Source organism: Genypterus blacodes, unplaced genomic scaffold, assembly GCF_046128005.1.
Source record: "Genypterus blacodes isolate CSIRO-AG114 ecotype Tasmania unplaced genomic scaffold, CSIRO-AGI_Gbla_v1 ptg000195l_1, whole genome shotgun sequence".
Classification (NCBI taxonomy): Eukaryota; Metazoa; Chordata; class Actinopteri; order Ophidiiformes; family Ophidiidae; genus Genypterus; species Genypterus blacodes.
Genome location: NW_027466995.1, coordinates 44977 through 72005, shown reverse-complemented (window position 1 = coordinate 72005; position 27029 = coordinate 44977). Strand labels below are relative to the sequence as shown.

At 43.6% G+C, this 27029-nt stretch overlaps 1 long non-coding RNA gene across 1 annotated transcript in view; it reads left to right on the top strand.

The window, feature by feature from the left end:
• LOC143015360 (uncharacterized) overlaps window positions 1-26124 on the top strand; it is a 129835-nt gene extending 103711 nt beyond the window's left edge. Inside the window, exon 8 of the long non-coding RNA XR_012965415.1 lies at window positions 25262-26124. This is a non-coding gene — a long non-coding RNA (uncharacterized LOC143015360). The remainder of the gene's footprint in view (window positions 1-25261) is intronic.
• The last annotated feature ends 905 nt before the right edge of the window (window positions 26125-27029 follow it).

Here is a 27029-nt window from a genome sequence, read left to right as displayed (position 1 = left end):
TGAAAAATTGTTCTCTGGCAGATGTACTGTCTGTTGCAGCGTACATATGAGGTCTAATATATACTTTAATAACACTATACTATAATAACATATAAGTGTCTTCAGACTGAGGGAGGAAGCCCACACAGGCACACACACACACACACACACACGCACACACACACACACACACACACACACACACACAGACGGGTCCCAGCTGGGTTTGAACCAAGGACGTTCTGCGACACACACACACACACACACACACACACACACACACACACACACACACACACACACACACACACACACACACACACACAGGCTGTGGTACTTACCGTTAAACTTATTAAAATGCACATTTCAGACACATAAGCAATGCATCAGCAAATATTTAACCACATCAGCAAATATTTACTCACATACATTACATATACAGTAAATACACAAATGCAGAAACATCCACAATACAAAAATATACAGACATAAACGCAGACATAAACACATGCGTACATAGAAAACACACTCGATGTGCACGTACACACCCAGAGTTAGTACATTGTTAACCAAACATACTGCAGCAGCACACACTCGCCCTCTTATTTCATCTGAAAGGCCCACTTGTAACGCTATCAGTCTCAAAGTCAATTTTTGCACTTTTGCTCCTATAATCCCAATTACAGAGCTCATTCAAAATGATGGATAATGCTGCTCATAGCGCCTCGTGAAAACAATTTGGCCGCTGTTCTGGGGGGAAACCTAAGAGGAGCGCGGCGGCCGCACACATCATTTTTCAGCGTATACGTTTACAGGGCTCGTAAGAGTGAGGACTGTAAAGTGACTTCTTGGGTGAGTTGATTTTGGCCAAAGAGAGCTCTCGTTACCCTTAGAACATGGTCACACACACACACACGGGGAGAGAGAGAGAGAGAGAGAGAGAGAGAGAGAGAGAGGGGGGGGGAGGAAAGATGGAGTGAGGAGAAGGAGGAGATTGGCAGAGAAGAGAGAGAGAGATTCAAACAAACAAACAAATGCTGAATAAAGATGGAAACAGAAACTGAATGAAACCAGCGAAAGAGAGAGAGAGAGTGAAGAAGCTGAACCGCAGCTGCACATTGGGGCGTTCAAACGTAGATTTAGTCTTTCAGCGTGAGGCCTGTGTGCGGTGTGTGGCTCTGTTACACCGGGTTCCCGACGACACGACTACTGGAAGTGTGTGTGGTCATTCCTGCAGGCATGGTTAGCTACCAGGGGTTTCTGGGGTTTGGCACCGAGCTGCATGTTTCCAGACGTTTTCATGTAATATACTTGTGTTTGCGCTCTGGGTGTATATATACAGTGTGTGTGTTTGTGTGTGTGTGTATGTGTGTGTTTGACCCTGTCTAGCTACTTTACTACGCAGTCTTACTGTGAACATGCTCACAAATTAGTCAACAATGTCACAGTGTGGAAATGTCCTTGGTGAAAATCAGGGAGATTCTAAAAAGTCTCTCTCTCTCTCTCTCTCTCCCCCCCCTCTCTCTCCCTGACCTCTCCTCCTCTGTCCGTCTGTTCTTCTGACTGTTTGTCTTTCGCGCCTTCAATCCACTCCTCTCTTTCTCTCTCCTGACCTCATCACCTCCTCCCTCCCTCCCTCCCCCCACGTTTTCCCCCATCCACCCAGGGCTTCCTCCATTTCTCTTTCCTTCTCCACCTTCTCCTCAAATCCTTCTCCCGTGCCCTCCAATCCTTCTCTGATCCTTCTCCTTTTCACCTCCACTCCTTCCTTCCTCGTCTCCCTCCCTCTCCCTCTCAAACTGCCTTTCCCCATTTTCTCCCCCACTCTTCCTCCTCCCTTATCTCTGCCCCTCATCCACTTATCTTTTTCCCTCTTCGTTTTCTTTCTCCATCTCACTTTCTTACACTCTCTCTTCATGCATCCCCCAGATTTCTACCGGGGCTGTTTCTCCTCTCCCCTCTCTCCCCCATTATTACTCCCCCCTCTCCCCCTCACCTCCCTCCCTCCCCCCCGTGTCCCTGTGGCGGTTCCCCAGGCGGTTGGGTGCGGAGGGCGCTGGCTGGCGGGGGTGATGGATGACCATTAAGGCAGCTTATTGGAAACAGTCTGATTTATGGGCGAGCGCTGCCTCGGCCTAATGGCTTCATTTCTTTCTGCCGCCACATGATGTCACAGCCAAGGTCACCGCGGCAACGGCCCCCCTTTGTTGTGGTTTCGCTCGCTGATGACCTGAGAGAGATGGAGGGATGGGGAGAGAGAGAGAGAGAGAGAGAGAGATGAAGGAGGGGACAGAAAGGGGGTTGTGAGGTTTGTTTGTGAACGCAGAGAGGTGATGTATGAGTGTGTGTAGGTGGAATGGGTTGCGTTTGCAGAATTGCTTTAGTACAAATTTTGTTAGGTATGGAAAATGTGTTTTTTACTGCTTATCCTCCACCCTCTTCCCTAATGTCCCCATCCTTTACTGGATTCTCCCTTTTCTCACTCCTCCTCGCTCATAGTTTCTCTCTTTTCCTCCCTCACTCGTGTGATTCTCACTAGATTAAAACCTCCATATCTCCCTCTCTCCTCCTTCCTCTCCCTCTCTCCACCTTCCTCTCTCTCTCCATCCTCCATCTCCTCTTTTCCCTTCATACCCCCAATGACGGAGTGAGATTAAAAAAAAACTTCCAGCTTTACAGCCTTCCCTCAGACAGCCATTACTCACTTCTACTTTAAATGAGCAGCGTCAAATATATGGGCCCGCCATTAAGGAGCCGATCAATAAAAATGCCATTAGGGGTGGTGTAAAAATTGCTGATATGAGTGAAGCTCAAAACAAAATTTTTGATTTTCCTTCAGATGGTTAGCGAGACGGCGTGCAGAGAAGAGGCTTCAAGTGGAGATTGAGTCAGGGGGGCTTGGGGTGTGGAGATGGTGTTAGAAAGAGTATGTGTGTGTGTCTGTGTGTGTGTGTGTGTGCTGTTGGTGCAGTCAATTATTTATGCATGCACATTTATTTGAAGCCTTGTCTGATTGCCATCCACCAGTGTGTGTGTGTTTCCCATCAGGATTCATCACAGGATGTGGCAGGCTTGTGGGAAGTTACGCAAACTTTGAATGTTTTGTTGCATGTTCTCACTGTGAAGCTCATTAGTAAGACAATCTGAAATACTGGGTTTTATTGCGACATAACTGTGTTAGAGTCATGTTTTCCAAAATGGCAAGTATGTTCTGAATAATTGATTTGGACGGCCTAAGCCTTGTTTATATTTGATCTCTTTTTCCTGTCGCTCTATCCCTGTTTTTGGGCGAACCCTGCTCTCCATCCAGGTGCTCTAACCTCTGTGCCAACCCTGCCCTGATGGCAGCAACAGACAGAGGCTTAAAATGTCATTTGAAAGTGGTATTACTGCAGAAACATTGACCTGCTGCCCCTCCACCTCCACGTTCCGCCTCACTGATCTTTGCTATAACCATAATAATTCATTTAGGACAGTTATTGCTTTAATATCTGGATTTATATAAATTGTGTTAAGGCATTATCTAATAATATCATTCTGTATCTTGTTTGTGTATGTTTGTGCTTCGCCTGCACACATACCTGCTTGTGTGTGTGTGTGTGTGTGTGTGTGTGTGGGTGTGTGCGCGCGCACTGTGCCCTGACACTACACACTTGCGGGAAACCCTTTGCTCTCATTTGTTTTGTTTAGGTCCATTTAAGCAGCTCGGCTCGTGACTTTTAATCGCTGTGTAAATACGGGAGCCTGCGTTCATCGGTGCGTAGAGACCTGGGCCCCTGGGTGCCCCTAGGTGCCCCTGGGTGCCCCTGGGTGCCCCTGGGTGCCCCTGGGTGCCCCTGGGTGCCCCTGGGTGCCGGGAACCAAATAATCCACAGTCTCTCCGTCCTCTCAAGTGCTCGACTATCTCTTTCTCTGGCATGCCAACATGGCTGCACTTTCAATGCATGATATGCCACATTTTCATGAAGATCTTGGACATGGAGTAATTTAAAGATAGTCTTCTACCACAAAAGGATGTAAAATAATTAAAACTGTATGATTAGGGCATTAATTTGGCTGAAATGTATACCTTATTCACTAGAAAGCAGACATTTGGAATCTGGAATGACAGTGTCGCTGTTTGTGCTCATGTTGCCTCAATCTTCTCTCCAACCTGAACACACTCTCTCTCCCACATCTCCCTGGGTAATAGCTTCTGGTGGAACAATTAAAAGCCTGCAGTGTATAACGGCTGGAGAGAGGCACTTTAGCTGCAAACTGTGCAAAGAGTAAAACCACGTATCGTCCAATAACAGCTGACGTTTATGACCGGAATCTGATGGAAAAACAGAGAAGTGTGACACATAAAGTAAAGAGAGAGAGAGGGAGAGAGAATAAAGACTTTTCCTCTTCCCACTGCCATCATCTGACTCCTGTGTTGGAAATAACAAATCCCTCATAGGCGAGTAACTCATATAGGTGTGGCTGCAGGCTGGGGCTCTAGACGAGGCAGCAACACACACTCCTAAATCTCAGGCTGCTGCCCACCAAGCAATTCTCTCTCACCAGGCAGCGCCGCTCGCTTATGATTTATGACGAATCCCTCTCTCAATTTGTCACTGATGGCAGGAATGTATAATTCAAAACATTTTCTATTTTGCTGTGTTGGTCCCTCCCTCCCTCGGTAGCCCCCCCCCCCTCCCCCCCCCCCCCCCTCCCCCAACCCCCACACACACACTTTCCTACTTTAATTTGCTGCATGTACACAAATAAGTCTCCTCAAGCCAAATATGGCAAATAGGTCTGTCTATGCCGTCGTGTGTGTGTGTGTGTGTGTGTGTGTGTGTGTGTGTGTGTGTGAGTGTGTGTGTGTGTGTGTGTGTGTGTGTGTGTGTGTGTGTGTGTGTGTGTGTGTGGATGTTGCCTTGTATATGAGTGTATCAGACCATAAATAGAGGTGCACTCTTTTTCTGATCTGGCAGGAAAATTTCAGCACAATGATCCCCTCATGTTTAGGAAACACAGAGTGAGGGCCGTCTGCACTCTGCTGCAGGTAGAGAACACGTGTCTCTGCTCCTCTGCACTCAGGTTACAGTCGTACAGACGTGACCTGCCAAAGTTCACTGCCGATTCGATTAATTGTGTTAGAATTGAACACGTTGGAGATAGAAAGAGAGAGAGAGAGAGAGAGAGAGGTCTTGCATAGTCAACTGCATTTTTCTGGCCCTTCATCTTTGTCTCTCTCCCCTCTCTCTCTCTCTCTCTCTCTCTCTCTCTCTCTCTCTCTCTCTCTCTCTCTCTCTCTCTCTCTCTCTCTCTCTCTGACTCACATGTCAGCTCTCTTTATGTGCGGCCCTGACGATAAATACGAGTTAGCTCCATGCTTGTGTACATTCTGGTACATTACGTTTGCTTGTCTGGCAGTAGACGTGGATATTGTGTGTGTGTGTGTGTGTGTGTGCGCGTGTTTTATCTCCACCCTTCCCCCCCGGCCCTCTGATAGCAGCAGCCAGGGCTTATCCCAGTGGCGAGGTAAAGATTGATGCTGCTCATCTGGCGGAATGGGACTATAAAAGACATTGCCGGACTGTACACTTGCCCTCCGCCTCTTCTTCTTCTTCACTTTTTGCTAAATCTGAACCTCCTTCTCCCCCTGCCTCTATCTATCTATCTATCTATCTATCTATCTATCTATCTATCTATCTATCTATCTATCTATCTATCTATCTATCTATCTATCTATCTATCTATCTATCTATCTATCTATCCTTTCAGCTCCACCTTGTGTGAGTGTGTTGTAGGTTCTAAATGCTCACCATGATAATAAGTCCAATATGTCCACTGTCCCCCCTGGACGTTTGGATGTCCCTTGTGGATGTCTTGTGGTCTTCAGGAGAATTACCATGCTGGGGGCTAGTGATGGATAGGTCAGGTATGGGAAACAATATCTATTGGTCAGCTGTGCGATTGCATGCCCAGTCCACTTATTTCCCATGGTGCCCTTGGTCGGTCAGTCACAGTGGTACTCTGTCCTCGCTTGCAGACTCATTTTGCATCTTTTAATATTGCATGGAGCTCATTTAGGCTTTGTGTTTGGAGGGGGGGGGGGGGGGGGGCATGGTACTCAGACACGGACATGCACACACATACAGACACACACACACACATGTGCTTTCCTCTGTCGTAATTTTCCCTCTCACACACTCTCTGGGGTGCATTTAAGGATGTCGCAGAGGGTTTTGGATTGATGTGGTTACACTTTGCAAATGGTGTTTGAGCTTGTGCCTCCGTGTGTGTGTGTGTGTGTGTGTGTGTGTGTGTGTGTGTGTGTGTGTGTGGACATTATTGTTGAATTTCTTCTGTCCGAGTGTTTATGTGTACACACACACGGGCATATCATTGGAGTGAATGTATTCCGAGCAAGCACCCTTTCTGGTGTTTAGTGTCATCAGTCATACGGCTGCTTTAATTTATGTGCCACTTCTGGCTGTATTGTGCTTTATTTGGGGAGAACATCGTGGCTGCACAGCTCTTGGGAGAAAGTGGCTACTGTTGTCTGAAAGGTGAAACAATATATTCCCTAGATTTACTGTGCATTGGAAACGTATTCATAAATCAAAAAAAGCAAATGTTTGAAAATCCTGAATTTCTCCAATAATATTTAGAGAATATAAACAAAGAAATACGGAGGTCATTTGGGAATTCCATACTTCAAAGGCAGGAGTAGTTTGTATCCTAAACTTACAAGAGCGGATGACCTGTGTGTGTTGTAAATTACTTCAAACACTCTGAGAATTTACTTCTCATAGAAAATACATGAAGATAAATGCAGCTTCATGAGAATATTGACCTACTTGTATTTACGTATGGCAGAATTAGGCACCCCCAGGTCAAAGGGCTATGAGGTGAGAGGTCACGAAAGCCATGATGCAGCGAGGTCAGTGTGAGGTTACTTCCGCTTGGGGATTCCAAACTATTTCTGTCCATCACTTAAGGCAACCTCATCCACCCGGAGTCTCTGCTGTCAGTGTGATGTACAGCAGACGGCAGTGGAGGCTGAGAACGGAGAGGATCACGCAGGAGAAACACACATGAAAGCACACATGCTCGTCATTACACAGATGCACCTTATTATTTCTGATATCTGTCCGTCACAAGCTTATACTCACAGCTAGTATGGTCATAAGTGTGTGAAGTGTGTGAATGAACTTTAAGATCAGTTCATCAGGAATTACATCTGCAAGCAAATGCATTTCCAGTTATTAAGCATACATGTTCCTGTGTGTACAAGTACACACTGTACAGTATGAGTGTGTAGTACACCTTTGGGACTCAGCTATGGTTAAACTTGGAGGAAGAAATCTATAGCCATTATGGAGCAACATTTAAAGGGGCAATTTGTGAAATTATTGATTTTGAATTTGGTTACATTGGTCCTCACTGCTCGAAGGATGTTGGGGTTTATTTACCTTTAATGTTTTGTTGTTAATTTTTGAGTTTGTGTGGCATTTTTGAGAACTGAAATGATGTGACTGTGATATATTATTATTATAAACATTTTGTCTCTTTGGTACACGAGTAACAACCAAAGTCAAGCAGACATTTTCTGATATGTTCAGCTCCAAAGAAGCGTTGAGAGTGTGTGTCTTTGTGTCAGAGTTCATCAGTGAGACGCACTAAGCCTGCCGAGCCTCGCAGGGACTCTTTATGAACGCGCTCCTGTTATATTGTGATAGTTAAACCTATGTGAACAGCATGATGCAATAACCCCGCCTGCTTTATTGACTGCGTGAATCACAGTGGGGCTTTACTCAGCGTAGCTAGCAGCTAAACACTACAAGCTACGCGCTAATCTCCAGAGTATAAGATGATACAGGCTGAGCGGATCTCTTCAGCTCCACTCCAGGCTTCTGCATCGCTGCTATACTATTGAATTATTTCTCCTTGCTCAGCTGGAGGAATTGAGTTACAGTGGCTGTAATGCACAACAACAGACTGTTTGTGTCTCAAACTTATGTAGCAAGAAAATACCTACAGAATGTGTTAGCGAGATGCTAAAATAGCAACAAGTGAGCGCCGACGATGCTCTGTCTGGAAGTCGGTTTGACGGACAAGACAAGACACACGAAATGAAAATATTCCCCGTATTCTTTTTGACAAAGACATTTTCACTGTTAAGTTAAGCAGATTGTGTGCAGCCTTATTGATTTTTTTGCAGCGGCGTTCGGGAGATGGCGCCGGGAAAATGAGGTCTGGCTCGAAGGTTTATGTCCTGCCACAGTTAGGAGGAAACGTGAGCCGAGGATTCAGCTGGCCTTTTATTGTAAATGTGCTCCCTCTAGATGGACTCAAAGTGTCTGTTTTCCTGGCTATTGGAGGGGAATTAAATATGAAGGGTATCAGTAAATGGGCAGGAAGACTCCAAACGAGTGCTTAGGGACAGTTTCCCATTATTGTCATCTATTATCTTGGACAGATAGTGATGTCGGCCGCTGAGTCGTCGATTGCAATCTACCGCTCATTGGTGGCAGTCAGACAGGTTATGGGTTATGTGAAAACAAAGGAGCACAGTTTACTGTTTAAAGGGATAATTTGGTCGTACTTTGCGCTGCAATCAAATACACGACATTCATAATTAATGCAGGGCAGCAGACAATGCAAGACGCCCCAATAGCAGCTCTCAGAACTATAGGAATATACAGCCACTGTCTTGGTTTTTTCTTTCTGGTCACATAGCACATTGTAACAGGGTTAATCTTGCCTTTGTGGAGGCAGTAAACAGAATGCAGATATGTGCTTTCATCATTTCATATCTGACATCTGAAAATCTCCGTCTAGTACCCTGAGATTCGGTTGCTGAAAGAGACGAATTGAGGCTGTGACCACATATTCTTGGCACGCGGCCGCAGCCATGGCAGCACATGTTGCATTACTCTGACTGAATATTTAGCCTGTGTCAGGTACTAGCTTAGCTTTGGGCTCACCTCTGTGTAGCCGCTGTAAAACGCGGGTCTGTACACAGACAGTCACTCTGAATAATAGGCCTGCAAGCCATAAATGTCAGCCCTTTAAATCACACACAGGCCAGCGCTATGTCCCAGAGAGAGAATGCTTCATCACCGCTTAAACTACAGCCGCCCATTTATTATGTGTATGTTTATAAATCACTAAGGAGACCTTACATTCCTGAAGCCTGTAAAAAAAACGAGAGAGAAGAGAGGAAGCTTGGAAAGGGAGGAAGAACAGGAAAGGATAGACTAAAGTGGCGATGACTGTTTTGGTCTCAAATTCTGACCTATGATACAACAGACATTCTGTGAAAGTTCACAAACTTCATCCATGGATAGTAAATTAAACATATCCAGATGATTACTTATTATTGTTCCTGTACATACCAAGAATCTCCATGATCTCAGTTGGCTCATGCCACGATCAGATCAGATCACAAGGTAGGCGGTGAATTCCTCTCTTAATCGTGGCTGCGTATCAAGCTTAAAGAAAAAGGTGTTCAGTGTCTTTGTCTCTGTGACTGAGATCACTGAAATCACAAGATCTGTCACTTTTCATTTACTGCATTAAAGCTCCTTGTTACCAGGTTATCTCAGCAGAGTGGGTGGAAGGTAACACATTAAGGCTGCATCATCAGTCACATACAAGTTTTATATATATATATATATATATATATCCATGTAGTTCTGTTATAAAACGTTACTTATTTTTAGCACAAGCTTTGATTTAATAGAGACGGCAAGCTGAAATCCTGCATACATCATTTAGTAAACTTGTGGAGAGTCAGGTCAAGTTGAAAAGTTTTCATTTCTAAACGTGAGTCACACTTAAACTAAGTGCCAACAAACACACACTCTCAGTGCCGAGTTTGCCTTTGAGTTTTAGATTTGTCCCAAAGCAACAAAGTAGCAATTCGTAATTTCATTTAACTCACGTCAGTTTTGCAAATAAATACCACCGTTACCATCGTCATTTTTCAGAATAGATGTTACTACTTAACAATTCCTGCTCAGAAGGGAAGAGGTGTTTATATATTTTTCAAAGCAGCTGTTTACAGGCAATTAGGGATTATAAATGATTAAACAATGATTGAAGTTTAATTATGAGAAGTTTTAATGTGGGAAAAGTCTGATAATGCATGAGTGTAAACGCACTGAAAGATCCTCCGCAGGGTCTCAGTGGCTGTTACCGAGACGATGAACACACTTCAGCTGTGATATCACACAGGTGTCTGCACAGCGTCAAGCTGCTGCAGCCTTTCTCCTCAGACTAACACTCTTTTTTTTATGGACAGTTAATATTAACACTCAGCTGACAGTGAATTTCCCAGGCTTGTAGAGTGTCTGCCATCATTCATTGTCCACAGGCAAAAAAAATTATTTTTCCACTGAAGATCAGTCAAAATAACCCAATCAGGTCCTTCATCCTGGGCCTTTTACAGTCCTGTCTGGGAGATTTATGGCTTACAGCAGCGAGACACACTGTAATCCAATCTATATATACATGCGCTGTATGTAGCAGAGTGCTTTTACTCTCTTCATTCCCCCCATAAAAGATTCATATTCCTACATTTTACTTAGCCAGTGGTCTCTTTATGTTTGGCTCTGGGGCTTGGGTTAAAACCGGCTCTTCTCTTTTCCCATAATCTCCTTTCTATTCTGTTTTACGACGGCTGAGTCCGAGCCAGACTGACAAAAGCCTGACATACGATCAGATCAGATACATGCACAAAACAACAAACAAACAAAACAATGGTATTTATTGAAGGATTTCTTGATATTTTTCATTCTAGAATTTTTTTAAATGGAAATCCACTTTTTCATTCTTGACCCAGGCTTTAGACGTCATTTTCACTTCATAAATCTTCTTAAAATACTGCCGTCTTGCATCACAAGTTCATTTCAGAGCTACTTTCTGTCAAGTTGTAATTTTTGACCGGGTCCCTTGGTGCGGCTGTGCAGCAAAGTAAGTCCACCAAAATGTCAATACAGACCCTGGCCTCCTGCTGAACTGCTCTTAATTGAGACGTATCTGTATCGAGCGGCCAAATCTACAAGTCACTCATTGAATATGAAAAATGGAGTATGGGAGGGAGAGGGGAGGGCGGGAGGGAGATCAATGATATGGATCAGCGTGTACCGACCGAGCCTCTGTTCTGTGTGTGTGTGTGTGTGTGTGTGTGTGTGTGTGTGTGTGTGTGTTGGGGGGGGAGGAGGAGGTGGGGGGGGCAATGCTGCGGCATTATTGGACATCTGAATGAGTAATGACGTCGTCCCAGACTGGGCAATTACCAGCAACGCTCGTTTATTAAAGAGGGGATGGAGGGTTGGAGGAAGAAGATGATGGCTCGGGTGCTGAGGGAACAGAGGATGAAGAGGTGAGGGATGTGACACAAGGTACAAAGGCAGGAAATTCTCATTAAATATTTGCATATCTAAATCTATCTGAATATTTATTTTTGCTGTATCAACACCACCAAACCAGACGTTTCATAACATAAGAAATACAAAAATCAAACTTGAAGATAGTGAACGTTCTCTGTTGTCCTGGACTTGTGTGCTGTCGTTAGTGTGACACAGTTCCCTTGAAATAACTGATCGATTCCGTTTGCTCATTAGCTAACAGCTATCAGTCACTGTCTCGTTACAAATTCAACTGATTTGCACGTTAACACCTTTGGTTGAGCCAATCATTAGCTGGAGTGGTAGCATGTGGCCCTGAGAAACAATAACAGTAGCTGCTTTGTTAAATTAGCCTCATTTCTAGTAAGAAGAATGATGGAGGAAGAGGACAAGCGCTAAAGACAACACACAGTATCAGATTATAACACAAAATTAAAATGTCCATGTATCTTAGACAACAAAATGCAAGAATCTGAACTCAGTGAGCTTTACATGAATATTTTCACTACCCAGATTTTTCTAGCGGGTTTGTGAAGTAGCGACCTTCAGGCCAAAATATCTGGCCCACAAACCTTCATGCTCCATTGGTCCCCGTGTTTCTGGATGGCAAACGACTGCGAGCTATTCTCCCTCTCCCACACACTCTTTCCCTCAGATCTTGCCCTCTCTTTTCCACTTCTCACCTCCTCTCTTTTCTCACCCTGTCTGTCTGCGTGTCTGAAATGCTAAGAAAACACTGCGGCTACGTTGGCTACGCTGAGTATCAGTCAGCAGCTGCTTGGTGATCAATGGGAAAGAAAACAAATCGTGGCCAAAGGAATTTGGGTTTTGAATGTTCTCCACTTAGGTCATAAGCCACATCTTGTGCCAGGGAGGGAAACCTGCATTTAGAGAGATGATATATGAGTGTGTTTGTGTTTGTATGCATGCAATCCAACCATGGAGAAGTAACAGTGCAGTTTATCTGTCTTTTGTGTGTCCATAGCATGCAAATATGTGTGTATCCACCTGTTTGGTGCCTTGATAGTTTTTTGGCAACTCTACTTGTTTTACAAATGAGTGTATTCATGCATCCATGACTGAGAGAGAGAGTGAGAAATGCAGAGCGAGGGCCTCATTTGCCCGAATCCAGTTGAACTCTGCCACATCCTGCCCTCCTCACGAACAATTGCAGAGCCGCTCACCCTCCTCCTCTATGTATACACACATTCATAGATTGGTGCGACATGCTTGACTCATGACTCAACCCCAGACCGCTGGCAGACGCTCGCCAATGCCACTGTGTTGGTGTAGTGGTGCCACAGCGCTCACAGCGTCCCTGCTGTGTCACGAACGCACATAGTGGCCGCATTGTTCGCCCGGCTTGGGAAAGACCAGAGTTCAAGGACATTAATAGCTACAATGTGTAATTTCCCTCCTCCTCTTTCTCCTCCTTCTCCTGCGGGCTCCACATCCTACTCATTCAGCTTTTAGGAAATTTCAGTTTGGCAATGAGGGTATTTCATGTGGGAAAGTACCAGCGACAAAGCCTGAATGGGCCTGATGAAAAGCATCTGTTGACCGCAAAATTACTGAATTGGTCAGGTTTATATTTCTTTAATGCAAGCAGTTGAAAATCTCTAGTGAAAAGACTCAGTCGGCCAAAAAGAAAGAAAAAGAAAAACACTCCTAACGACAAATAAATTGCTGTTTAAGGAAGGAAGCTGGATTACGACAAAGTGTACAGTCTGGCACATGAGAAGCCAGTCTGACACGCTGGAAATTAACTTCAAATCAACATGTCCTTTTATATCTTATCCTCACCTTGGGGAATTAGGTGGTAGCTGTTCATTTCCAAAAACAAGCTCAGCTCTCAGGTGTAGGTGTGTAGGTGTGTTTGATCTGCGCTCAAAAGTGAGAAAGTAGAGAGATAATAGCACCTCATCACCAGCACACATTCTACCTACACACACACACACTTCTCAGTTAAAATCACAATGCACGTGTGTGAACCTCAAACAAATACTGTTTACACCCTCCGCCCCCTCGCTCCCCCTGCAGGGTGGTGGGTGTGCCGCTATGTGCCAGCCTCGCGTCCTACGTGCCACGGAGGAGCCAGGCATGATTAGCTGGAGCTCGTCTCCTCTGTGCTAATTGCCAAACCCACCGTCACCTTCACTATTGTCTAATTAGTCTTAACAAGATAACAGAACACCAATTAAAGTGACCAAATCAGGGCTTTGAAGAATAAGCGTGCAAAGATTTTTCTCCATTATGAAGGCGAGATGCTGAAGTGGTAATTTTTTTAATAGAGGATATATGGAGCGTCTTTATCTGTTAGAAATGTCTTCGAATGGAATCATGTTTACTGCTTTATGTGCTAACTTATTATGTCACTGCACCAGGCACATACTGTAGATTACAGTTTTTAACTTGTTTTTTTTTTGTTTTTATGATTTGAAGTGTCTTGAAAAGTGTTATTCTTTTTATTATTGGTTTTAAAAAGTATTTGTTTGACTGAAATTGGTGGATAATGTCTGTGTAGTGTGATGTGAAGAAACATGGACGTGAATTCCTGGGAAAAAATCCCAAAACGGCCTCACATCATGTTTTTCTTTATTATATTTTGCATTTAGTAAATTAAACTTTCCATTTCGAGGTGATGTCCAGATGAGAACATTCATTTACACAAATGTACTCGAACAGATTAACAGATGAATACACACACACACACACACACAGATATACTATGTTAACGTGCACAAAGGCATGTATCTACTGCCCTGAACTCCCACATATAAAGACATAGGGACCAGGGGCCACTGTTTCATTAGAGGTGTCACAAACATGAATTATAAATCAGCATCCTCCTTCCCTGCAGTCTTCAGGCTTTTACTACCCCCTTCTTCTTTTATTTTTATGTAAAACACATTGTGAAAGGTCAGCGGAGGGAGGCAGCAGAGAAAAAGTGAGAGCATGAGAGAGTTGGCTGTGTGTCTCTGTGTGTGTATGCATGTGCGCCTACGTGTGTGAGTGTAATTCCTGGCGGTGTGTGTGCGACCGTGTGCGTGTCTCCAGCAGGGATGAAGCGCTGTCTCCTCTGCACGCTGTGCTCATTGAGAAGGAGTGTCTTGTGCCTGGGGGGTGCCGGCGAGAGGTTAGGCGGGCGGCCAGGCACCAAAGAAAGAGGTCACATCCATATTCATGGCTTTGGACATGCACATGTAAACCACTTTTAATATGCTGTGACGGGGAAAGTTGTGTTTGGGCGGAAGGAGAGAGAGGGAGAGGCAAGGATGGTGACAAGTGAGGACGGGAGACTTGTGAGAAATGTCCACATGTGCGTCTTCCTTTGACCCTGAGTGGACGCGACTTACAGCATAAATTTGGATGAGTGCCATCATACTGTGATTAGGCAGCTAGAAACATTCATTTATTAGATTATGTTTCTCCTTTTACAAGTGACAGTGCTCATTAATCTCATTAAAAATCAAATCAAACAACACAGAATGACATCGTCTTTCAGATTCTGCAGGAGAACACACACATGTATAGAAAAAACAGAACAGAACAGACCAAACACAGTCCAACCTCAATTAGCAACAGAAGACATTTAACAAGTCATAACAAAGTCTAAAAAATTTAAACCAATTCAATGATTTCATTCTACACCCACTAATATCAATCAATACACTGTTTACTTAGAAATTGACATCATGACCCCTGACACTTTCTGTACTGAAAGTTTAATGTAAACAGACCCTCTACAAATACAAAGTAATGATTTCTTTAATGTTGAACAAGAAAGTTTTGTAGGGTAAAAAGTAAAAAAGATATAATGTAACATAAGAAAAGATAAGAAAATATAAAAAAAAATATGTTTTCGTTTGACTACCATCATAATCAGAATGGACCCACAGTTAAGTGTCCACCTGTACTCAAAGGCTTGGAGCAGGAAAGGAATGCCTGTTAGAGCCGAGCTGTGTGGAGTCAGAGGGGGCATATCATCTTCACATCATAACGGGAGGCCCAGGTAGATGCTTATGGCAGTGTGGCATTATATGGCAGCGTTTGAAGTCGGCCACTGACAGCCTTTCACTGTAAGCGCCTGTCACAAGCCTCTACTTTGAAGTGTCCAGCAATGAACCCCCCCCCCAAGAAAACCCATAACCCAATCAAATAAAGGATCATATCAAAGAAGAGTGTCCGAGACTTTGAGAAGTGTCAGTGTGTGTGTAGGGATGAGATAAGAATGGGATTGAATTAGAAGAATAGGCCCTTTTTTGCAGGACACTTAACCTCATGATACCCTGCTGTATGTCCCCTGTTAACAATGGTGCCACTTACCTCGCTATCATGAACTGCAGCGTTCTTTCATGACCCGTACGGGCCGTCTTTGGACCATCCTGGGGGGGGAAGTGGGGATCAGACCCAAGGGAGGGGATTTTCTAGTAATCCTACTCCCAGGGTCTCCTGGGCTTCCCCACCCTCTACAGTGTGCGCTTTAAGTCCAACAAAGGTTTGGTGGCGACAGGAGCTTCTGTAGAAGGACAAATGATCCTATCAGTTTCCTGGCTCTTGTTGGGGAATGAGAATGCCTGGCCTCCCTATAAGATAAGTCTCCATCACATGCGTTTAGAATCAGTCAAATCAGAGTTTACCTTAATTTGCTCTCCTATTTGTCTCTCTTGTGCTTTAATCTGGGAAATTCCATGTAAGATATTGACTTCAACTCGTAGCCCAGAATAGTACTGGCATTGTTTGGGGGGTTTCTGGAGGACAGGTTTATCCTGTCCAGCAGAGCGGTGTGCTGTGAATCTTTCTGGGCTCTAACCTCCAGCTAGCCTTGAACAGTGGGGAATCCTCCTCAATCACTATAAGGAGGTCCTCTCAGACCCACTCATATTTTAACCAGCAGCCCTACACCATGGGGCGCTCTGTAACGGCCCGTCAGTGGCTGTAACCCGAGCGCTAAAATTGCCTTTTGACGATGTACCCAGTGTTGTTTTAAGAGTCCCCATCTCTCCTGCCCAGCCCCCGCCCAGCTCAAAATATGATTTAATCATTTTTCTCACTTACTTTTCTCAGCATGGGAGAGGACAAGTGAGAGAGAGAGGGAGAGAGAGAGAGAGAGTGAGAGTGGTAGGGCAGAATTCCAAAGTGGTAAAGAAGGGGAGACATTACAGCAGACATTTCCGTGGAAGAGAGGAGGAAACCTCTTACATGGCAGTTCTTAATAGGATCCGGTCTCTCAGTAAAACCAAAGCCTGGCTACTCCTCTTGAAAAGTCCTCTGGGTGAATATCTGAGTGGCCTGTTAATCAAGAGTCAGCAGACATTATAAAAACAAGAGCCTGATGTCATCCTGAGAAATCCCTCCCTTTAACATTTTGGAGCTCTATTTGATTATTTTCATTTAGTTTCATTTTGCAATAGTAGGAAGAATTACAGCTCATATGAAACATCATACTTGTGCGCCGCAGAGTGTTGCTCCCTAACATGGCACGTGTAATGTGGCACCAACTTCCTGCTTCATTTACTGAAAAAATTTAGCTTCAGCTTACAGAGGGTTTAGGCTCATGTGTGTGATTGATACGAAAAGGAAACATTTTGTATTAGTATTACTTTACATTAACTGAAACAAAGTACAACACGCCAATTGTTAATGAGGCTGCATTCATTCATTTCACCACTAGGAACAGATCGACTCCACAATAGTAAACCCACAGTAACCAAGCCTTGTTACACTACTTAATTGTTGATTGCTGGCGTGTTAGCACACATCCAACAGTGACAGAGTGACATGTTTAATCCTCTGGAGATCTAAGTGTTGTTCTAATGCGATTGGCAGTACAAGCAACCTTTTCCCAACACTGGAAGCCATTCCCTTCAGTATACATATCACTCAAGACCACACAACTGATGTTTAATCTCATTATTCAAGCACCTGAACGTAGCCCCTGTCACCTGTAGATGATGACACATTTACGTGATTAAGATTTCGCCAATTAACTCACTATTGTGTCTATTTCTGTAGGAGTCAGGGCAGTTGTTTCACACATTCAGTAATTCTAAGTAATTGTGAGAAAGGAAGTAGGCATGTTAGCCATAATGGGGTGGCTTGTATCACTTGGAGCAGAGAGGTGCTTTTGGAATAAGTGGCTTTGACCACAAACTTTGAAATGCCTGGAACGGGTGTGCACATCTCCCCTGCAAGTTTGTTATTGTAAAATCGAACGTTTCAGGAGAAAGTGGCACTCTCATCTCTCCAGCTCCATTTGTCTGTACACACCGTACATAAACATATGAGAGTCAAGGATAGCTGAGCAGAGATAGAAAGGGTTAAATGAGGCAGAGTGGCACAGAGAGCAGCAAAGAATTCGTTAAACAACATGTAATTAGCCAATTGCGACCACACAACAGGCTTCCAACCATATGAGTCCAAATCCAGGTGACCTTGATTTTTAATTTCAGATTGGAGGACATTCCATTTTCTGCTTCGTTCATCTCGTCTCATCCCACTCTCCTTCTTGAGAACATATTGTTCCCACACCCTCCCTGCATCAACGGCTGACACCCACTTGAGAGGTCTCAAGCACTGTGTACATATGACCACAAGTGGTATTACTGTTACCAGGGATCACCTTACCTACTGCAATCGGTTATAAGTCTGACGGGGACCCACTGTGGGTTAATGGGGGGGTGATGTGTGCTAGATTCATCATCCTTAGCACGCTGTGGCTTTTATTGATGTTGGATTTCTGCTGTAGAGTTGAACGTATTGATAAGTGTGTCAGTTTCCTGAGAAGCATGTAGGCTCACAAGCTTGTAGATAACCTAAATAGTGCAATACTCTGTGATTAGTACTTGTTAATTTATAACTAAGTACTGTTTTATGAAGTTAAAGGATTCCATGTCTCAGGATTCCATGAGCAGATTGACGGTTCTGTAGTGTTGCACCTCACCCCAAGTAATAATATGTGACATTCCATAAACTCTCCTTTCTGTAACAATGATAAATTAACAACACATAAAGGTCAGCACAAAATAAACTGCTCTGTCTTTACATTAGATTTGCCTGACATTATCAAGATGATATAAATTTATTTTCCATTGATCTTAGACAATAGGTCACACACACACACACACACACACACACACACACACACACACACACACACACACACACACACACACACACACACTGATAGTTTGCCTCAATAGGCTCCATCCTCTCTCAGGTGAAGTGTTGCCATTTAGTCTCACAAGTCAATGGTTTTCTGGGGACAGAGACCCACCACTCTCACTCTGCAGTGGCAGGACATGTATCCTCAGTATCCTCGGCACTTTTGTGGGTCATCACAAAAAAGGTCTCATTGCTGTCCGTGTCCTTTCAGCCCGTCCTTGCTCCATCCCATCACACAGCTCCTTCTTTCACCCCTCTGGTGTCTACCCAACTAGTGATAATAATGACGAACATCATTTATGCAAATGTAATTAGGCCAAGAAACATGATAGCGGAGCACAGGGCGCCAATGGAAATTTATCACTGAACACTCAGGCTCTAAACATTCAATTAAAATATTGAATTTCACTGGATTTAATTTAAATGTAATAAATTACGCAGTGGAAGAAAGGTTTGTAGTAGAGCAGGCTCACATTTGGCTGTGGGTATCACACTTAGAGATGGTCATTAATTCCACCGCCAAGGCCCACAATGGTAGACGGAGGAGCAGGAGAAGAGCTGGTGTTTGCCTGAAGTGACTCAGTCCTAGTTTATGTATCTGGGTCAATTCCGCTCATAAGAAGGTTTGGCCGTCCTGCTTTGAGGTATTAGTTCCCCAGCAGCCATGTTCTGCTTCATGTGCAGTTAAGTGTCACTGTACAGTAGCTATGTTTACATGCACAGCAATGTTCTCATGTTCGTCTAAGGCCATTAGTCAGACCAAGATATGAATATATAAACACACGCAATAGTCAAACCAAGATCTAAATCAGGCTACGTTAGTCTAGCTAAAAGGGGCTAATATTATTCAGGTTCCAAATGGACATGTTAAGACTGTGGCACTTTTTTGACACCAAACATTTGGTGACTGCATCCAGCATTATCATTAATCTCTTCTGTTGAAAGGCTACTGTATGTAAAATAACATAACTTTAGTGTAATATAACGTTTAGCTAGCTAGTGAGGCGGCTAGCAGTTTGCCAAAGCTGTAGTATTAGCTAAACTGGTCAGACACGAGCAAAGTGCAGAAAACAACGTTACGCTTTAGAGAGAAGAGAAAACCTTCCTCATGATGAAGATCTCTGAAGAAAATGGACATTGTATACAAATGTAGATAGTCGCAAATGGAATACTTTGTATACACCATGGCAAGTGTTACTGTAACATGTGTAAGAGGTTTTTCCATCCCACAAAGCTCAGCAGAGGAGCTGTCACCTGAGGCCAGAGGCAGACAAAAGAAGAAAGGTGGAGTGTACACCAACATTTTGACAATGACTTCTTTACGACTAAAAGAAAAAAAACGTGGATGAGGTCGTGTTACAGAAGGAACCTTTACTTTGGAGACCAATAAATAGAAACCCTGCTTAATCCACATGACCTCATGGATCACTTAAGCCTGTTTATAGCTTATGTGTATGTAATTATATCTGAATAATAATAGAAATAGTTCAGAATTAAACCTTAACAGCGTAGCTGTCATGAGGTGATGGCTTCACACACTGGGTGACCTTTCTTCAGTCATCAGAGGCTTTGGCAGGCCACCAGGCACGCCTGCTTCACGCCACCGTTGGTATTAAGATCCATTTTATCCCTGTTACAATTGTGTGGAGATTATAAAAACACACAGACATAGAATTCCTGTTAACAACCACTCCCCTCTCCTAAAGTTAAAGTTTGAACTGTCATCCCAGTTGATATGATTAAGTGTTGAGATTATAAACACAAAGGCACGCTTGTACACACACACACACACACACACACACACACACACTCCACCTTTCGCTTTTCACCCCACCTTGGTTGTTCAGCTTAAAATGTAAGTATAGTTCTAACTCAATCTCTAGTTTGCCTTCATAGATGCTGTTGCTTTATTCCGTGTGTAATTCATTCTCTATCCTCGATGACCCGTGTGCTATAATCATCTTAATGTGATAATAAACATCTCTATTAAATGTATTTTCATCCTTAATTTTTATCCTTTTCGATATTGAATGTTAGACAACAAATCTTATGTCACGAGCTAATAAAAATACTGCTTACATTGGCAAACGCCTTTTTTGTACCACTGCTCGTGTCACATCACTGAAACAGGGACACATCAAAACAACAGATGTTAGGTAAATTAAGTTGAAACCACACCTAGGGGATTTGATGACGGTGACATTTTGTGAGACTTGTATTCTGCCTTAAGGTAACAAACAACATGTGTTTATTTACATCTAATTGGCTGTTTTCAGTGGAGTCGGGTGACACTGGGGGCATGAGACGCGTTGCTTGCAGATGTGGTTCCAAGGTGATAAACTTTTCACTCCAAAGGTGACGAGAGGTTGGGAAAATTGTTAGGGAGACTCGCTGCGGTGTGTACATTCATACACACATACACGGTAAACACTCACACAAGTGATTTATAATGGATTTACATGATTAATATGTAAATGAAAAAATAAACAGATGCTGTGGATGATTTACATTTTTGCGTACAGTGTTGTGGACATAGTCGGCTTACAGCAGCCTGTGCTGGCTGGATGTGTGTCGTCTCTGTTTAATTTAACGTCAGTGCGTCTTGAGAGCTGAACCTCGGTCAAGACTAAAGATACAATTTCAACCTGTGCACACACACAAGTGAACCTACAAGTGGCGTGAGTGTAAAGTTTAAACACAAACGTATAAAGTTTGCTGTATTGGTGGAAGCAGAGCTTGTGCAAAACTTCAATTCTGCTCCGATTAAGGAATGCACTGTACACCCCTAGATTATGTAACAGAATCCATTTACATATGCATATAGGAGATCATTAGTTTAGAACTGGTGTAAACCATGTGTTTCCCCACCAGCTTCCTCTCAGATGCTGATTATGCAGATTGATTGATTCTATTAATTCTATCCATATATTCAATATGTCTTACAATGTATTTTAAACTTAATCGCAGTACAGACAGGAATTGGAGAATAGTGTGCATGTAAACTGGAAGATCTTCAGCGTTTGCAGCTTGTAATATATTCAGACGCCGTGTTTGTGTTTGCATAGAGAGCACAGGGCCGCCTGCCTGCCTGCCTGTCTCAGCTTCATGGTAATAAGATGCCATTGTCCCAGTTCTCTTAATATCACATTAGAATTTCATCTCAAGGGGAGATTCACTTCAAGTGTGAGAACTTTGTATGTTTAATGAATAAGACTTGGGAGAGAATCTCTTCACCGTTGCATTAATGCTCTTTTTTGTCCTCCATTCCTCTGTACATAATGTGTATAACATCAAACACGACCTGATTCCTGCTGCATCTCTGCCACTTCCCTCTGGATCTCAGTGGTATTTTGTCTCATTTGTCCCGTGTGTTGAATTTCAAAGCAGACATTGTTAAAAAAAAGAAGAAGGGTTCGGAAATGCTTTTAACCTCAAAATCTTTCTCAAGGTCTCTGCCATGTGCTGCTCTCCTCTCCCAACTATTTAACCATGTCAGCTTGTACACATTTGATGATGCCCAGCAAGCAACAGTAAGAATTCTAGAGTTGTCATATTAGTGGGCATGAACACATACTGGGCATGCTGCTGGCTGTGGTAGCTGGATGTCTGTCTGTCTGTCTGTCTCCTACACGAGCTCTTGAAACAGTTCTTTTCTAAATACAATCCATTATTAACTTTGATCTTGGATCCCCCATCTGATACCAAACACCGGCTGTACAGCCACCGATAGCCCTGACATGTTTTATTCATCGCTAATTAGCTGCTTTTCATTAGAAATCATGAAACTATAGACCAGAATAGACATAACTCATCCCTGCCGCTAGGCCAATGTTTAGTCTGGGACACCAAGGTCAGTCCACCTCCCTGTACCTGATAGTGCGCCACAATCCATTATTTACTAAAGATCAAGTTTTAAAGCAGCGCCGCTGTGCAGTGTTAGTGAGCCTGAAGGCAAAGATTTGTAGATAAGACACAAACTTTTCTTGTAATGTTTTGTGCACTGCAGACTCAACTCTCCCTAACAAATTAAAACAATATTAACTGGGGTTTCCCATCAGAATTGGTTAATGCCCAGTATTGGTTTGGTTGAATACTTCATCCTTTGCAGTCAGGATGAGGGAGTTGTTACTGCCTGCAGTGTCTGCTGTAGCTGATGCCTTTAAACTCTCACAGTTATCTTTAGAGGCATTTGTGTGTTTATTTGAGGTTTCCGTTTATTCCAAGAGTTGATGGACTTCTTCTCTGCTCCTCACTGTGAGCTTTGCAGTCTTAAACTTTGTACAGCACTCTAAACTCATTCAGGCCCTCGGGGCGCGTTTCCTTCCATCCACGCAAACTTTGGCAGCAGTGATAACGTCTAACAAGCTCTCAACTGACATCAAACTACACAGAGGAACACACAAAAAAGTCTTAACCCTGATTGGAATGGGTCCACTGTCTGGAATACCATTTCTCCTCCTACATGGCTTTGTGGAGGGAATACTGCTCCGATTCCATCTATCCGGCTATTTTGACTTATTTTGCTTGAATGTCTCTACATATACTATTCTGTCATTTGTTTTCGCATATTACCATCATTAATTTGTGGGAGCCGCATGCTTTTTCCTCCTTGCAGTATACCATAAATAGTAGCCTATGTATAATAGCATATCCTGGCAGAGAAATGGAGTATTTTAATTGCCAGAATGTTGCAGTGTCTCACAGCCCTGCAGCTGTTTTCCAGGACCAGACTTTATGACTCACTATATAAATATTTTATCTGCACCATAAATATAGCTCCAGTCTATGATGTTAGCTTTGGTCAAGTGCTTATTTTGGATCATCAAAAGAGACTGAATTGGTTTTGGCTCATCTCTCTTTTTCACTTTTCACCTTTTTACTTTCTTTGATACACACAGGCATTTCTTTGGCAGTAAGAAAGTGAAACATCATAGTAACAGGCAACAATGGGAAACAGACGATTAAAATATCTATTCAGACGCTTCCTCGCAACGACACATTTGCTATGTCATCAGCGCAGTAATGCAGGACATCTTGGACGCCGTTACCCAGACGGTCGCTCTATTATTAGCGCCTGAATATGCTGTCATTGTTAGTTAAGGTCTTATCCTGCACACAAACCTTTTCTATTTTACAATATTTAACATTGCAGTGTTTATTTTGGATGATGAAGACCGTTGCAGAGGCCAACGTGCTCTGAAGGATACTTTGTCACTGCTCTTACTCTACTGTACTTCTTGAACAAACCTAATACATGTGCTTATTACCTGCGTCTCCTGTAATGTATGTCCTCATGTTTTATTTACGTGATGAGACTTTAATTAGCTCCACCATTTCCTCTGTTGTTACACACCTTACCTTGAAACGGAGCCCGTGCATATCCTCTTATCTGACAGTGCCTACTGTGTTAGCCAGCCGGCTGGCAACGGGAGGCCGGGAGGTGGCAGACAGGGATGAGGAGGTTGTGTTTACGTGTGTGCTTTTGTGCATGTGTCTACACTGGAAGTCAGATGTCTGTGTCTATGTGCAAGACTCCATTTTTTTATACGCATGTGTGTGAGTGTGTGCTCGCGCGTTAATGTGTGTGACAGGTGTGAGCTCCTATGTCAGGGGTGAGGTCACACCCTCCCGCCTCACTCTAGGTGTCTGCAGAGGTTCATATCAACTCAGCAAGTGGTAGGGTGAACACCTTTTACCCCTACGTACACACACGCAGACATGTACCAACACACTCAGCACGCTCAGCCCCCCGGATATCATTAGCCTCTACGCTAACAGCAGGCCAGAAGACAACCTGGGAAAACGGGGAGGGTAGCAATCACATCTTAAATACATGTTTTTAGCGATGCCTGAGCTAAGCGCTGCGCACTTACAGCTGGGATGTAAAAACTATCGATGAAAGTGCCAACACAAACGACGTCTATAGGAAGAGATGTTACTGCGCCGCGCGTTTTCCATTTCCTGCTGTCACGGTGTGTCACTCTAAAGAGTTAATGCTGTTTGGTGTGTGGTGGGGTCAAAATAACTTCTCTTTATTTTAGTTCAAACATGTCTTTCCCTGTATTGCCACCCTGTGCAGTGCTGACAGGTGCTTTAAACTACACACTGCCACAAACTTGTATCAGTGACACATGCACTTATGTTGCCTTAACTCTAATCTAGCTTACTTTGCTGATTCTGGGCAGGAAGAAAGCACAGCGATTCTGATCGGATGTAGTCTGGATTCATATATGGAAATCAGTCAGGTATTATTTGAGTACTTCACAATGCGACTCTGGTCTGAAAGTTGGTATTTATGTCATTAATGATCAGCGAGAGAGTGAAAGTTGTTTCATACAGCGGCTGCATGGCTTACAGTTGTCTGGTCCTATTTCCAGTTACCAGTGAAGGCATCTCTAAACAAAGGCAGGTGAGTGTGCCTGCTGTTTGAACATTTATGAAGCACTTCCACTGTGATCCAGGGGTGATTAAACAAAGCCTCTAGCTCCTCTATAATCTATCCTCTTCATACGTTTGCAAAAGAATTGAAACTATGAAAAGTGCTACCTGCTTATAGCCTCCCAAGCCCTGACCAGAGCATCAGTAGGAATATGTCTGGCACACATGGTGGGTTATAAATCAGCTCTCCAGCCACTTTCTAACACCGGGGTCTCCCCTGTGCTGTGGTGTCACCGTCAGTCCCTACAGTATTTATTTACACTGTCTTTCTCTCACACATTCTTTCCCAGTGAGCCAATGCCTGCCAGGCCTTGGGCTGCCAGAGGAGGACGTGAAGCCAAGCCGGGGAGCCAAGGCCACTGTCAGCTCTCAGTGGTTAGAATAACTCGGTGAAACCACCTGGGAGCTGGACCGCGATCAGACCTGCGCCGGTTCGGGGGGAGCACAGGAAAGGTTAAGGCAGTGAGAGAGTGAGAGAGAGAGAGAGAAGGTGAGGGAGTAATTGAATCTAGGTTGAATGCACAGGGAAATGTTGAGGTTTGGTATCTACTCTTAGTGTTGTCATAGGATACGACTTATCACTGTGTAAAGCTCAGTTCAGGATGTTTATTCTAGATGTTTATTCGTGTCAGTCACTTTGTGCACACTGAGTTTGAAATATGTCATATTGTCAGTATGCATCAAACCTTTGCTCTTAAGAATGATGTCACAGCTGAAACAGTGACCCGGTGCCAAACTCCTGTGCTTGGCTTCAGCTGGATCAGAATATCGCTTCATCTCCCTGCATGAGAGAGATGTTGTCAAGGACTGTGATCAGTGTTCAGTGAGAGAGTGCTTTTTTTTATTTTTATATCTCATCCAGTGAATCCTGGGATGAGCTCCAAGCACTGTGATGGTGCAGGAGATAAGTGGGCATAGAGGATAAACACTCTTTAACACAAACACTGTGGGCTGTATTCTTCTCCTTGTATCTTCCCTTTCACAAAGCGTTTGTTATGTTATAGCCCCCATATATTGTCTACGTCTTCACACACAAACACACAACTGGAGTTTATGATGTATTTGTTGTTCTCAGTTGATGATATCATAGTGTACTTATAACATTTGAAATATTATAATATAATATAAAGATATGAACCAAGGCGGTCGGAATTCAAACAGGCAAACATTGATGTAAGATTCACGTTTTGCATCTTAATCCTATCACTCATAATAATCAGTTGTAAATTCTTAAAAATGACGGGAAACTCCATCTTAAAAGACAGAAATGGCCTCCAGCGTGTATGTGTGTGTGTCTTTCTGCTGATATGACTACAGCAATATAGCTCAAACACATTATCTCCAATCTCTCTCTTTCTCTCTCTCTCTCTCTCCGCTCACTTGTTACTGTCAGGCCTCGCTCGCCCCTCCGCCCGCGGCCCCATGTGACTCCCCGTGCGCCTTTGACACGTGCGGAGGAAGGACGCGCTATCAGTTTTTCTAATTACTTATTGGTCATGATCAATTAGCAACATTTTAAGGCACTAGGGTAACCTTGTATAAATACACTGGCGGAGTTCAACAGCCATCATGGTTGACAATTAAATTGGTCTGTCACTGCTGGGCCCTTCATTAATCTCAACTTGTCATTCTTGTTTATGCTGGTTATAATGGCTGTGTGGGTGTGTGAGAGGAGTCGGCTCCAGCGTGCGTCCGTCCGTGCGCGCTCGTGGAGGTCGGCCGGGAACTGTGGACGTGGGAGGAAGTTGTCTATGTGTGTGTGTAATGTGTGTGTTTATTTGCACGAATCAAAGCGTGTAGATATGGGTTTGTGTGCATGTGTAAGGAATCTACCCCTATGTTTTTCTCCGTGTGTGTGTGTGTGGAACCGTTTTAATCGCAACTGTCACGTTGAAGCCAGTTGGCACCCTGAAGTGATTACCTCATGTGTCCTTGAGTATTTTCTAAATTGCTCAGAGATGTTTAGAGCTTCTCCAAATGACTTTCATAATCATGCGGTGCGTAGCCATTTAGGCCGCGTGAGAAAATTCCCGCTCACTTAAACGCGCTTTTACGTGG